This window comes from Rattus norvegicus, chromosome 19 (genome assembly GCF_021556685.1).
Source record: "Rattus norvegicus strain SHRSP/BbbUtx chromosome 19, alternate assembly SHRSP_T2T, whole genome shotgun sequence".
NCBI lineage: Eukaryota > Metazoa > Chordata > Mammalia > Rodentia > Muridae > Rattus > Rattus norvegicus.
Window position 1 is genome coordinate 69,525,533 of NC_141552.1, and position 15,565 is coordinate 69,541,097.

At 49.1% G+C, this 15,565-nt stretch overlaps 1 protein-coding gene and 1 long non-coding RNA gene across 2 annotated transcripts in view; one reads left to right on the top strand and one right to left on the bottom strand.

The window, feature by feature from the left end:
* Window positions 1-15,565, top strand: part of Slc35f3 (solute carrier family 35, member F3) — a 270,090-nt gene that overhangs the window by 126,131 nt on the left and 128,394 nt on the right.
* On the bottom strand, window positions 1,124-5,943 carry LOC134483662 (LIM domain-containing protein A-like). Its single transcript, XR_015644253.1, has 3 exons — window positions 5,459-5,943; window positions 1,400-1,695; window positions 1,124-1,315 (listed from the first exon to the last, which is right to left on the bottom strand). It is a non-coding gene; the product is annotated as an LIM domain-containing protein A-like (long non-coding RNA).

Here is a 15,565-nt window from a genome sequence, read left to right on the forward strand (position 1 = left end):
GATGTGTGTGATGTGTGTGTGTGAGAGAGAGAAAGAGGGTGTTTGTGTGTGTGAGAGAGAGTGTGTGTGATGTGTGTGTGATGTGTGTGTGTGAGAGAGAGGTGAGTGTGTGTGAGAGAGAAAGAGGGTGAGTGTGTGTGTGAGAGAGAGTGTGTGTGAGTGTGTGTGATGTGTGTGTGTGAGAGAGAGAGGTGAGTGTGTGTGTGAGAGAGTGTGTGTGTGAGAGAGAGTGAGTGTGTGTGAGAGAGAAAGAGGGTGAGTGTGTGTGTGAGAGAGAGTGTGTGTGAGTGTGTGTGATGTGTGTGTGTGAGAGAGGGGGGGGGTGAGTGTGTGTGTGAGAGAGGGAGAGAGAGTGTGTGTGTGTGAGAGAGAGTGAGTGTGTGTGTGTGAGAGAGAAAGCGGGTGTGTGTGTGTGAGAGAGGGGGTGAGTGTGTATGTGTGTGTGTGAGAGAGAGAGGGTGAGTGTATATGTGAGAGAGAGAGAGGGTGAGTGTGTGTGTGTGAGAGAGAGAGAGGGTGAGTGTGTGTGTGTGAGAGAGAGAGTGTGTGTGTGTGATGTGTGTGTGTGTGAGAGAGTGTGTGTGTGTGTGTGTGTAGTGTGTGTATGTGTGCTCCTGTGTGTGTGCATGTGTAGTGTGTGTGTGTTCCCGTGTGTATGTGAAAGAGAGAGTGTGTGTATGTGTGTGTGTATGTTCCCATGTTTGCATGCACTGTGCAGGTGCACATCTGTGCATGTGTAGAAATTATTTTCTCATTGAAGTGACATTTTTGAAATGATAAAATTATAGAAATGAAAACCAGATTAGAGGTTATGAGGGATAAGGAAAGGCTGGGGTCGTAGCAGGAAGTAGTAACTGTATTTTGAAAAGCCAGGCACTGCTTCTGCCTCTGCCTGTGGTGGTGGCTGTCCTACACAGGGTGGAATTATATAGAGCCAAACACATACACATGCCGGCAGTGTCCGCTCCACCTCCACCTGATTGCTTTACACGGTCTCTCTCTGACCCTGAAGCTCACAGACTTGACCGCACTAGAGGTCATCCTCCCCTGGATAACAGGAGTGCACCACCAATGGAGGGTCTAGAACCCTGGGAGACTGCTTTTAAGTAAGAATAGCATAGACTGATGTAAAGGCCTCCTTTGGGGATAATAACTAAGGTATTACAAAAACCAAGGATCAGCGTGATAAAAAACAAAATGTTAAAAATACAATGCCTTAGATCTTCATGGAGAGGAATGACTCGAACTGAAATTTGCATCCAAACAGAAGCGAATGCACAGACATGGCTCCTTTTTAGCATGATTCTTGAGGTCTCTGTATTGCCAAGGAAAGCAATAGACAAATATTGCAAATACTGCATGGACACACACACACACACACACACACACACACACACACCTGCCTGATAGCCAAAATCGTGACAGGAGTCGGCCATGCACAACCATCTTCTGTGCATATTCAGGATCACCCATCCATAACTCCCGTTGTGGACCCCTGACTTCGGGCTGGGATATTAGGACATCACAGGAAAAAGATGACTCCCGGGAGAGAAGTGCCCAAGGTGTTGGACATCTGAGTCTTCAAACTGCCAGTGTCTGTCAATCAGAGATGTCCCTCATGCCCCCATCACCCTGTCCCTCTGAGTACTCACAACTCCCTGAGGAAAGTGGAAGCCAGTCCAGTCAAAGCTGTCCCTGAAAACGTATTTAAAATGTTAGCCATAAACAGATACCCTGTCTTTCAGTCAGCCACATGGGACTTGCTGTCCCCTGGCATTTCAGGGACCCAAGTCTCTGCAATAAACATGGGATGGCAGGCAGTCTTATGTCTGTGTGTATGCCCATCAACATACCTTCAAGAGAGAGAGAAGCCAGGCTAAGCATGCTCTGTAATTACAACACTGGGACAACTGTGGAGGATCACAAGTTCAAGGCCAGCCAGGGCTACAGAGCAAGACTCAAAAAGTCTCAAAACAAACAAACAAACAAACAAACAAACAAAAAATCCCAGCAACCACCACTAGGGACAGCCACTGAGGCTTGCTCACAGCCACTTACACTAATTGGCAAGTTAGGCTTGAAAGAGACCCTGCCTCAAAAGAGAAAAGATAAAGAGGGGAAGGCCCCCTAGAGTCCACCAACTGAGAACTGACAGTGTCATGCTGGCGTTATTCTAGATAAGTACATACCAGAAAAAAAAATGCAGACTTCATGAATATCTCACACCTAGTCACTGAGCAAATTCACCCAGTATCTGTTCACTCAATATCATCATTGTCTTGACTGTGAGGAGAGTGGGGGGACGGCTTTGAATAGATACCAAAACCAAAAAGCTGTTGGCAGGCGCCATCTTCTCAGATGCCAGGCATTTAGCAAGGTAGTCCAAGTTAGGCTAGACCAGCAGCCCCGTTCTGCAAAGCAAATCGATGATGATGCAAACCCTGGTGCAAACATGGTTTCTGTGTGTTCTAGACTATGCAGGGGTTGGGGGGGCGAGCAGCCTGTGTCTTCCTTTCCCTAGAAGCAGCTGAGGTGGAAGACATCAAAGTTCTGTCTTAAACACTGAAAGCAGGGGGGGTATGAGAGTTGTTGGGTGGGATGTGGACTCACCTCTTCTAGCAAGGCAGAAGTCATCTTCCCCTTCCCCTCCCCTCTTTCTCCTCCCCTCCCTTCCCATCTTGTTCTTCACCTCCTTCCCCTCTTCCTTCCCTGCTTTCCTCACCCCCTTACTCTGTCTGCATTTCTCTCTCTTCAGACTATCAAAATGAACTACTGATAAAGGGAATTTGAACGAGACACACCAGCAGAATGAAAACACTACTGCTCTCCCTTCAGAGACAGATATTATTTTTTACACGATTCCTTTTTCTTAAAGCTGATCATCTCCTCTTGTCCTATAATTGGCTTCTTCACTGAAAAAGATGCTTTTGACCTTGTCCTCTTTTATATCCTTATCTGCAGAGAGAGACAGAGACAGAGACAGAGACACAGAGAGAGACAGAGACAGAGAGACAGACAGGAGGGAGAGGAGGGAGAGGTGGGTGGAGAGAGAGGAGAGAAAGAGAGAAGGAGGAAGAGGAGGAAGAAGAGGAGGAGGAGGTGAAGGAGGTAGTCCCAGAAGGGAGCTCCTTCTCTCAGGGCTTTGGGAAACTCTTCAGCAGAGCACAACTTATACTTGCTTCACAGAAAACCCTGATATCAACCCACAGCACAGAAAAGCTCCACACTACCAGTGGGTCCAATTCATCCACACCCCATGGCTTTGGCTTTTATTAGCAAGCAAAGCCACCCTCTTGTGTGGTCCTTTGCTCACCAAACCTCACACTTGACATTTCAAAGGAACCTAATTGACCCCAAAGGGCCCAATGTCTGCCTTCAAATGCTGCTCCAACATGAGACAGAATATCAACACTTCCACAAGCAGGGCCTGGTCTCGTAAACACAGCATACCAAAACAGTTGTGGGCTTGCCTGAGAGAGTAATGGCAGCAAAGTCACCAGCCCTGTGGCATTCCCCTATACAATTACAGGAGTTTAGAGAAGACACAAGTCCTCCCAGCTGGTAACAAGGAAACAAGAATGATTGACAGGGAAACAATGTCAACTGTTGTCAAGCATTTGATAACCGCTCAACAAGAATATGAATGGCCTTTGTAATCTACCCAAGTGCGAGGAATATCATCCAGAGATAATCAAAATAGAAAGACCACAAATCAAACAATCCTCGTGGGACAGCATGGCGGGGTGGGGGTGGGTGCTTCCATGAGCCTTCACAAAGAACCTTCTAGAAAATCAGCTTCAGGCAAACAAATGGCCAGAGGACATTGACACTGCTGTTGAGGGTCACAGGTCATACTTGGTGGCTTGAAGGGAAGACTGCAACCCTTTTCCCTGTATATTCTCACAGTTTCCCTATCTCAACAATTGCTATCATCAACCAAGCGAAGCCAACAGTTGCTTGCAAGGATGCATGGAAGGAGACCCCCCCACACCCGTTTTTGGGTCACCAAGGAACGCTCTAGAACCTTTGAAATAGAATTACAGGATCCAGCCAAGTCATCTCTGGGGCTATCTATACCCGAAGGCATCAGAACTAGCAGACCACAGAGATTTCTGCTTACCCATATTTATTACAGTGATGTTTACCATAATGAAGTCATGGAATCCGCCTAGATACCCATCAGTGGTAGGAGGGATAAAGAGTGAAATGCACATACACACATAATGTACATAATGGAATACTGTTCCGTCATAAAGATCGAAGTCTGTTTCCCGGAAAATAGATGGTACTGGAGACCGTCCTATTAAATTAAACAAACGGGGGTTTGATGGAGTGATAAAGAACTCCAAACCGGACTGTTGAGGCCGTGAGTGGGGAGGCGGCTGGGGAAAGACAATGGATCTTGATCAAGGTTAAAGTTAGGAGAATACGGGGTTGGGGATTTAGCTCAGTGGTAGAGCGCTTGCCTAGCAAGCGCAAGGCCCTGGGTTCGGTCCCCAGCTCCGAAAAAAAAGAAAAGAAAAAAAAAAAAAAAAGTTAGGAGAATACAGTATGCTGCCTGACTATTTCCCAGAATCCTCGTCGCCAGAATTAAATGACGGGGGAAATCCACTAGGGGGCGAAGTAAGCAAGCTGCCAGGGAAGCGTGGGCTCAAGGTTTCCCAGCTTCCTCTGCTGCGCTTGGGGCATCTGACGGAGAAACATTACTCTTATTCTAAGATAAAGGGTCTTCTGGGACACACCTCTTTCTCTAAACGTCCCCGTCCTGCTAAGTAAGAACCGGCATTCAATACCTGCAACCACAGCGCTTCCTGGAGGCTGAGTCAGGAGAATGGGTCCAAGGCTAGTCTGAGCTACTAATGAGAACTTGTCTCAAAACTCAAATAAAACAATAGCAAACAGTATCTATCTTCATTTTGTATTTTGAGTGTTCCTGGGGCTGTCCGGATGGTCCAGTGGGTGAAGGTATGTACTGCCAAGCCTGGAACCTGAGTTCCTTTATACGAACCCCGTGTAAGGAGAGAACTCCTGAAAGTTGTCCTCTGACGGCTACGTGTGCCTCCACGTGTGTGCATGCACACGCAGGTAAATAAAAAGGGCTAGTAAAAAAAAATTAGGTTTATAAAACATCGATTTTTTTTCCTTCTCATTGCTGGGGACCTGGGATGCCTAAGCCATACCAATGCTTCACAAGATGGCCCAGAACGTTCACTCCAGGTGCTTAAGATGAAGCATCTTGAACAGGAATCAGGTGAACCCGGCCTCTGCCAGATGTTCACAAACCTAGCCTAAACCCAGATAACGTGAAACGAAACTGTGAAAGAGACAGAAAGACATATATACACATTGTAAGTGACAGTCCAGCCAGTCACACCCAGAAATCTATTAAAAGTACAGCAGACATCAAACCGTGAATCTAGGTGTGCCGGAGTCGTTTGCTATTAGCAAATCTACTTGCCTGTTAAACCCACAGCTCTCCTGGTTATCGTAGGCTGGGGAGCGGCTGTAATAGAGGCTTTGCCTGGTGTGCTCAAGGTCCTGGGTTTGAGCCTCTGCCTCTAATCACTACAGGATCAAAACTTTCCTGACCTGCTGGAGATGTATCTCAGGTAGAGAGGCTGCTTCGAGTGTGCAGTAATCTGATCTGATACCCACACTACCAGGAATAAATAAGTAGATAGAATGCCTTCAGCCTGGCATGGTGGGACAAACTTCCAATCCAGTACTGGGAGACAGAGAGGAGGAGCCCAGGTTTAAAGTTAGCCTAGGGTATATAGCAAGACCCTATACCAAAACAAAACAAAACAACAACAACAACAACGGAATTGAGGGCATGCCCCACTGGGCCTCCACATGACCTTGGCATTAAACACATCTACTGGATTCAGTGAGAGCCCCGCCCGGAAAGCCTCTCCCAGCCCTCCCCACTCCCTCACAGCTGTCGCCAAGCTCTTCAGAACCTTGTGCTATCTACCACTCTGGGCCGGAACCTTTGAAAGGTGGTGCCTAGCTACAGGAAGTGAACCTCCGTAGGAAGGGGCCTTGAAGTTTATCGTCTCCTTTTCCTGTTCCCGCCATGATTCCTGATCCACTGAGATATGAGCAAGCAGCTACTCTATGCTCCGCTGCCGTTGACCCACACTACCTTCTCCTAGGGTCTCCTCTGCTGTCTTGTCTCTAGCAACCTTTTCTTTTGTTCTCTGCTCAGGGCACGGGTGGAGGTGGAGGGGGCAGGGGGTGAGTGGGGGTGAGTGGGGCAGGATGGAGGTAGGGTGGGGCGGGGTGGGAACAGGGGTGGGGTGGGAGTTGGGGTTGTTGGGGGTGGGGGGGGGGTGATTGCTGAGAAGCTCGGCCAGCTTTCTCCGGCTCCATTAAAGAGTCGAGGCAAGTCTGCCTCATAAAACCGTGTCCTAATGCAAGCATCTTAGGGGCTGCATAGGATCTGCTCACCGCAGACGTTTTTAGGAGTCTTTCCTGTTCAGCCTCCTCCCCTTGTTCTAAGAAGCCGCTGAAAAGAACCGGCTCTTCCTAGTAGCTTTTCTGGGCTTAGTAACCAGGGTGGTTGCCTCACTGCCCGCGGGTTTTAAGTGATACTTCCGAAACGTTACATTTCAAGGCTACTTGGTTGCTGTTGAATATCTGGCAGGATGAAGGATGATCCTGTCCTTTGAATAAGCTCTGGATAGGGAGGTTTGGGTAGAAGCATCACAAGAGTGTGACTGGCGCTTTTCTCAAGGGCAGCTCTCTTTAGCCTTCATGGAGAAACTGAGAAAAATATTTCCCCGGCATTCAGCAAATAGGTGTTGTGACTTGGCAGGGTGGCGGAGGCGGGAGCGGGAGCAGCTATTTTGTTTTGCAACAATAAATAAAAGGATCCTGTCGCCTGTAAACACAAATGCCCAAGCTCTTGACCCAGTGCACCAAGCGTCACAGTGGTGGTCTTGTACGTAGCCTGAAGCTAGGGCTTCCTCCTTCACAGTGTGAGCTTGAGTTTGCTTCCTCCATCACTGTGTGAGCCTGAGTTTGCTTCTCCATCACTGTGTGAGCCTGAGTTTGCTTCTCCATCAGGGTGTGAGCCTGAGTTTGCTTCTCCATCACGGTGTGAGCCTGAGTTTGCTTCTCCATCACTGTGTGAGCCTGAGTTTGCTTCTCCATCACTGTGTGAGCCTGAGTTTGCTTCTCCATCACTGTGTGAGCCTGAGTTTGCTTCTCCATCACGGTGTGAGCCTGAGTTTGCTTCTCCATCACTGTGTGAGCCTGAGTTTGCTTCTCCATCACGGTGTGAGCCTGAGTTTGCTTCTCCATCACGGTGTGAGCCTGAGTTTACTTCTCCATCAGGGTGTGAGCCTGAGTTTGCGTCCTCCATCAGGGTGTGAGCCTGAGTTTGCTTCCTCCATCAGGGTGTGAGCCTGAGTTTGCTTCTCCATCACGGTGTGAGCCTGAGTTTGCTTCTCCATCACGGTGTGAGCCTGAGTTTGCTTCTCCATCACTGTGTGAGCCTGAGTTTGCTTCCTCCATCAAGGTGTGAGCCTGAGTTTGCTTCTCCATCAGGGTGTGAGCCTGAGTTTGCTTCTCCATCAGGGTGTGAGCCTGAGTTTGCTTCCTCCATCACGGTGTGAGCCTGAGTTTGCTTCTCCATCACTGTGTGAGCCTGAGTTTGCTTCTCCATCACTGTGTGAGCCTGAGTTTGCTTCCTCCATCACTGTGTGAGCCTGAGTTTGCTTCTCCATCACTGTGTGAGCCTGAGTTTGCTTCTCCATCACTGTGTGAGCCTGAGTTTGCTTCTCCATCAGGGTGTGAGCCTGAGTTTGCTTCTCCATCAGGGTGTGAGCCTGAGTTTGCTTCCTCCATCACGGTGTGAGCCTGAGTTTGCTTCTCCATCACTGTGTGAGCCTGAGTTTGCTTCTCCATCACTGTGTGAGCCTGAGTTTGCTTCCTCCATCACTGTGTGAGCCTGAGTTTGCTTCTCCATCACTGTGTGAGCCTGAGTTTGCTTCTCCATCAGGGTGTGAGCCTGAGTTTGCTTCCTCCATCACTGTGTGAGCCTGAGTTTGCTTCTCCATCACTGTGTGAGCCTGAGTTTGCTTCTCCATCACTGTGTGAGCCTGAGTTTGCTTCCTCCATCAAGGTGTGAGCCTGAGTTTGCTTCTCCATCACTCTGTGAGCCTGAGTTTGCTTCTCCATCACTGTGTGAGCCTGAGTTTGCTTCTCCATCACTGTGTGAGCCTGAGTTTGCTTCTCCATCACTGTGTGAGCCTGAGTTTGCTTCTCCATCAGGGTGTGAGCCTGAGTTTGCTTCTCCATCAAGGTGTGAGCCTGAGTTTGCTTCTCCATCAGGGTGTGAGCCTGAGTTTGCTTCCTCCATCAAGGTGTGAGCCTGAGTTTGCTTCTCCATCAGGGTGTGAGCCTGAGTTTGCGTCCTCCATCACGGTGTGAGCCTGAGTTTGCTTCTCCATCACTGTGTGAGCCTGAGTTTGCATCCTCCATCACTGTGTGAGCCTGAGTTTGCTTCTCCATCAGGGTGTGAGCCTGAGTTTGCTTCTCCATCACTGTGTGAGCCTGAGTTTGCTTCTCCATCACTGTGTGAGCCTGAGTTTGCTTCTCCATCAGGGTGTGAGCCTGAGTTTGCTTCCTCCATCACTGTGTGAGCCTGAGTTTGCTTCTCCATCACTGTGTGAGCCTGAGTTTGCGTCCTCCATCAGGGTGTGAGCCTGAGTTTGCTTCTCCATCAGGGTGTGAGCCTGAGTTTGCTTCCTCCATCACTGTGTGAGCCTGAGTTTGCTTCTCCATCACTCTGTGAGCCTGAGTTTGCTTCTCCATCAGGGTGTGAGCCTGAGTTTGCTTCTCCATCAGGGTGTGAGCCTGAGTTTGCTTCTCCATCACTGTGTGAGCCTGAGTTTGCTTCTCCATCACTGTGTGAGCCTGAGTTTGCTTCTCCATCAGGGTGTGAGCCTGAGTTTGCTTCTCCATCAGGGTGTGAGCCTGAGTTTGCTTCCTCCATCACTGTGTGAGCCTGAGTTTGCTTCTCCATCACGGTGTGAGCCTGAGTTTGCTTCTCCATCACGGTGTGAGCCTGAGTTTGCTTCTCCATCACGGTGTGAGCCTGAGTTTGTGCTCAGCTTCCCTCTGTTTCTGATTTTCTTTTTCTCCAATCAACTGTTATGATCTGGATACAAATGGCCCCTACCCGTTCATCCCCAGATGCTGGTGTTCCTTTGGGAAATTGTAGAACGTTTAAGGCATGAGGCCTGGTGGGAAGAAGTGGCCCTCTAGAGCTGGAAAGATGACTCAGTCAGTAAAGTTCTTACCTGGCGATAATGAGGATCTGGGTATGATTTCCAGAGACCATGTTAAAACATATATATGTATACATTTATATACATATAAATATATATACTATAAACATATATATTTATATACTTATATGTATAAGGATATATTTATATTTATCATATAACTTATATAAATATTTATTATATAATTTGTATATTATAGTATTTATTATATATAATTTTTATAAATATACTTATATATATGAACATATGTGTGTGTTCATACACACACATATATGTATATGTATGGCAGCTGGGCAATGGTGGGGCACACACCTTTAATCTCAGCATTCAAGAAGCAGAGCCAGGTGGATCTCTAAGATCAAGGCCAGCCTGGTCCCTAGAGTGAACTTCAGGGCAGCCATAGCTACACAGAGAAACCCTGTCTCACAAAACCAAACAGAAGCACAGCTCAGCATCCTGCATTGTAATCCCAGCACTGAAGAGGCAGAGACAGGTGGGTCCCTGCAAGGGGTTGTCACTAGCCAGTCAAACGAGTCTAGTTAGCGAGTCACAGAACCAGTGGGAGACCCCGTCTCAAAGAAACAAGGTAGACAGGGCCTCAAGAACGGTATCTGGAGCTGACCTCCGATTCTATATGTGTGCACACATGCATTTGCATACTGGTGTGCACTCACCAAGACACACACGTGTACACACACACAAAGCAGTTACAGAATAACCGCCTCTGTAGGATGCAGGGAAGCCATCTTGAGTCCTAACCCAGCAAGGAGAAAGAAGGTTTAATATGAAAAGGTCAGTCGTAGCGAACATTGCTGTTATTTCCCGACTGCTGCCATTTGGAGAGGACACACAGACACTGCCGCACAGACGGAGAAGCTGAGGCATGGCGGGGATGATCCGCCTACGACGGTTCTCCAAAGTGGCTGCCCTCCTGTTCAGCCCAAATCTGCCTCCTCCTCCACGTGGCGACAGGATTTTTCTGGAAGGAGCCAGATGTCGGATCCCATTGTCACTCCTTAGCTTCACGGTGTCATCATTAATCAAAAGCAGCCACCGACGGCAGACTGAGTAAACAGCCACATCTGGGCACAGATAAAAACTCTGTCTGTTGGACCCAATAGAAGCCAGGCTGGGTCGAGGTCAGTGTTTGCCAGCCCTTTCTCTGGCCTTTGCTTTGCAGAGGTCAAGGGCCTCTGCAGTGCCTTGCCATGCTCTCCCATAGCAGTATGCAGTCATGATGCCAGGACGCTCCCTGAATTTAGGATCAGAGTGTGACCTTTAGACAACTTCTAAAGATCTGAGATGGCCTGGGATGCTCCCTACAAGTGACCTTGCCACTCTGGCATCACACAGCAGCAAACGTCTCTGAGGAGCCACCCCAAGCTGGGCAGGACATGATGGCTTGCCAGAGAGAGGGTCACCATTATTTACAGGTCTGTTAATGGGTCTTGGCATGAAGACCTCAGTGTCTGTGACTCTGATGCTGACGAAGGCTCTGTTGACCACACCCTACTGTCCCAGTAGCAGGAGGGACTCCAGGCTAGGGAGGGGCATTTGGGTCTGGGGAGCCAATCATGAAGCATGAAATCACCCCCCAGAGTCTCTCTGTCTTTTTTTTTCTTTTTTTTCGGAGCTGGGGACCGAACCCAGAGCCTTACGGTTGCTAGGCAAGCGCTCTACCACTGAGCTAAATCCCCCCCCCCCCCAGAGTCTCTCTGAAGAGAGAAAAGTGGCTGAGACCCTCAGCTCTGCCTGCTGCAGTGGCTCAGGAAATCACCCTCCTTCTCCTCTAAGCCAATGGGCTTATCACACAAGAGAAGTGTGTCTTTCACCTCCCTTGTGGCTCAGGAGAAAGGGCTCGTGGATAACCCACGTAGTATCCAGGACCTGGTGCCTGGTACCCGGAATACATGGAAGAATACTATGAAGACATGGGGACCTGCATGGAATCTGTCCGTGGAATTTTTTAGCCACCAGTCCGGGGAGAGAAGAGGCAGGGCAGGGGACTGCAGACAGCCAACAGCATGAGCTAAGACTCCTCCGCAGAGCTGGCACTGAAGACCTAGACTCTGCACCTCATCTCTGGGCTCCAGATCTGAGGATCTGGCAGCAGCCTGGCTAGAATGGGAAAGATGTCTGTTCCAGATTGTCCTCCCCAGCTAGACCTGGCGTAGACCAAGGACAGATCCTGGGTGGGAAGCCTCCTCCTCCATCAAGTGTGGCTGAGCCAGGCGGCTCCTTACAGTGAGCGTCTACAGCTCGGAGCTCTCCAGTCAGGTTTCTGCAGAGAGGCGTGCCCAATAGGCTCTTTTGAGTAATGCGTGATGGGATTGCCTTATGCAATGATAGAGGCCAAGAGGTCCCCACCTCTGCTGTCTGTCAGCAGGAGAACAAGGAAAGCTAACTGTGTGGTTTCTAGTCCAAGTCCAAAGACACCAGAACCAGAAGATAGGTGTCTCAACTTAGAGAAAACTTCCCCCTCCTCTACCTGCCCTGTCCAGGGTCCTTAAAGACTGAAGGGTTGCCATCCATACTAGACTGTACTCAGCCCACCAGTTTAAATGCCGATCTCTCCAGAAACACCCTCACAGACACCATGGAAAACGAGGTGTCACCAGCAATCTGGGTGTCCCCAAGCTCGGGTAAGCTTATGCAAATTAACCTCCACAGTGTTGGAATTACAGTAGTCAGAAATGTGTGCCTTCATTCCAGGGACTCCTGGTCTAGAAGAGTGAGGTGGTGGAGAGTCCTAACAGCCTGGCATATACTGTGATCTAACTGTGACCTCAGCTTCTGTGCCATAGCCCCCGGGCTCTTGTAGTCTATGTATCGCAGCAGGAAGGCAGGGGACATGGCTCTCTGCCACGGGACTTTTTTGTGTTCCTGGGGTTCTTGTCTGTGGCTTCCCTAGGCTTTTGCTGACAAGTGCCTTGCCTGTCATGGGGGCATCCAGAATCATGTGACCCACATCCCTGTGCCCATCGCATGGAGAGCCAAGACTCAGCAGCTGCTGAATTTGCCCTGGTTTGTGGATGATACAAAGACCTGGAAATATGTTGTTCCTGGCCAGACACATTAAGCCTTTGTAGATCTGCTCCAATCCCACTCTCCGAGCACCCCACCCTGTGACAGATGGAAAGAAAGACCTTAAAGGGCAGTCATCCAGGGAGCCACTTGCACCGGGCACATTCTGGGGGCCTTAGGTGAGTTACTATTTATCTAACCCTCGTTGCAGCCTTAGGAAGCAAGCAGGTGGCCCATCCCCATCACAGCGGGGCTGCTGAGGACCTGAGAGGTTCAGTCACCTGCTAATAGGGCAAGGAACCTGACCCTGAGGTTGATAGAGCAGATGCCCAAAGCAAAGTTGCTCTACTGGACTGGGTAACCTCCATTAAGTAGCTAGCCCAGAGGAAGGATTCCCCGACCACAATACATGCTTTGCCATATGTTCTTAGGGGCTACTTGGTGGCCATGCTACCTGCTGACAGATACAGTCTGAGAGATGGCATGCAGTTCCAACCCAAGACAAACTCCCAGGATTCACCACTTCCAGACACAGAAGTGCATTCCCCCTCTTCCTCTCCCTCCCTTCCCCTCCTCCTCCCTCCCCCTCCCTTCCCCTCTCCCTCCATCTCCCTCCTCCCTTCTCCCCTTCCTCCCTTCATCCCCTTCCTTCCCTCCTCCCTCCCCTCCATCTCCCACTCTCTCCCTCTCTCCCTCCCCCTTCCCGTCCCTCTCCTCCTCCCTCCCCTATGTCCTCCTCCTACCAAACACTGCAACTCTGAGCATGTAATCTCCCCCAAAATCAAATTCACAGGTTTAAGATCCGTAGCTGCTTGTAATGTTAAGAATGGCTATCCACCTCCCAGGATCTAGAATCACCTAAGAAACAAACTTCTGGGCATGTCTGTGAGAAAGAACATTTCTAGATCAGGCTAGCTGAGGCAGGAAGACCTACCTGAATGTGGGTGGCACCACTCTGTGGGCTGAGGTTCCAGTTGAATAAAGAAGAAAAGGGGAGCTGAGTACCAGCATCCATCTCTCCTGACGGAGGATGCCATGTGGCCAGCTGCCCGACGCTCCTGTCACCAACCCCTTCCTGCCACAATGGACTAAACCCTCAAACTATGAACCCAAGCCAGTCCTTTCTCCCCCAAGTTGCTTTCACTGTGTACTTTATCACAGCAACAAGAGGGTTGAGAAACACTTTGCTCTGGAAACAACTAAAGAGAGGACCAGGCCACCTAACCCAACCTTCAGGGGTGGTCATGGACAGCAAGCACATACAGCCCAGTGAGACAATGGCTCTCCTCCTGAGTCACCCTGACACAATCCTCCTGTGGGTAGTCAGCTCTTGGCAAGCCAAGTGGTCTTGCTGGGGGAAGCCAAGAGTACAATTAAGAAATTTAATTTGCAAATGCAGTTAGCTCACTTAAAAGATTCTGCACATCCTGTAACAAACTGACCTGAGACTGGGCCCCTCACCCCACCTTTCTTTCCAGTCCACCCTAGCCTAGGGTCTCAAGAGCATGTTCTTCCTGGAGAAGTGCCTGAGAGGTTTCTGGAAGTACTCAGGTCACGCTGCATTGGAGGTAACAGTGTGAACTGGGCCAGCCCTTCAGAGAACCCGAAGGACATTGTAGAGGCCACAAGCTTCCAGCCCTGGCTTCTTTCCTCTGAGAAGAGCCTGGACCTGAGAGGTTTTCTCAGCTGCCTTGGGATCCAGAAGGAAGGTGCTTTGAGAATTGTAGGGGAGCAATGAAGACAAGACGTGTGTTGTGATATGTTGAGCTGAGAGGAGACTACCCATCTTCAGGGTGTGTGTGTGTGTGTGTGTGTGTGTGTGTGTATGCCCATGTGTATGCGTGTGTGTATAGTATATGAGTATGTCTGCCCATGTGTGAGTGTGTATGTGTGCACTGTATGTGTGTGTATGCCTGTGTGTATGTGTGTATGGTATATGTGCATGTCTGCCCTTGTTTGTGTGAGTGTGTGTGTGTCATATATGTGTATGTCTACCAGTATATGTGTATGTATGGTGTATGTGTATCTGTGTGTGTGAGAATATGTATATGTGTGTGGTATATATGTGTGTCTGCCTGTTTGTGAGTGTGTATGTGTGTGTGGTGTATGTGTATCTCTGTGTGGCATGTGTGTGTGTGTATGTGTGGTATATATGTGTGCCTGCCTGTGTGTGAGTGTGTGTGTGTGTGTGGTGTATATGTGTGCCTGCCTGTGTGTGTGTATGTGTGTGTATGGTATATGTGTGTCCCTGCCTGTGTGAGTGTAGATGTGTGTGTGGTATATGTGTATGTCTGCCCGTGTGTGAGTGTGTGTGGTATTTGTGTGTATCTGCCTGTGTGTAAGTATGTATGTCTGCATATGTGTATGTATGGTATATGTGTGTATCTTCATATATATGTGTGTGTGTGTGTGTGTGTATTTGTGTGTGTGGTATATGTGTATGTCTGCCCGTGTGTGTGTGTGTGTGTGTGTGTATGAGAAGGGGAGAGAAAGAGGTTCTGTGTAACTTGATTGCGTAGTTCTTAAATGTGAACTTGGCAGATGGCAGCACCTATCGCAATGTTGAAAGGTGAGACATGTGTGGGTGAGGATTACAGCCTCTGCTTTGTCCTAACATGCTGGAGGACGCAGTGCTTTGAGGCCACCAAGGTCTCAGGTGCCAGGAACACGGGCATTTAGCAATCTGTGCTTTTAATATCACAATCCAGTATCTCATGAGATCAGCTACTCTTCTCCAAACACCAAGTCAAAGGGAAATTAGTAAACCTGAGTATTAGGATCTGGGTTCAGCCCTTTTCAATACTCCTCTCAGATGACAGCAGGTGAGTGGACACTCCCAGGCTAGACCTTCTGGGATGCTGGCTGGCAGCAGGGCTGGTCCAGGAAGCTGAGCTTTGATTAAACTCTGTTTTGTTGTTGTTGTTGCTGTTGTTGTTGTTGCTGCTGCTGTTGCTGCTGTTGTTGTTTTGTTGTTGTTGTTGTTGTTGTTGTTGTTTCGGACAGGGTAAAGTAGCTGGTGCATCAAACTCACCCTGAGAAACCAAACCTGATGTCAAAGGGGTCATCTACACTGAGGTCACCTACACTGAGGTCACCCCTATACGCTTTGTCCTTAAAGCAATGTAAACCGTGGATGGTGAGCTGGCCCAGCAGGTAAAGATGTTTGCAGCTAAAACCGGCAACCTGAGTTCAGTCCTGGAACCCACGTGGTATAAAGAACCAATTCCCACAAGTTGTCCTCAGAC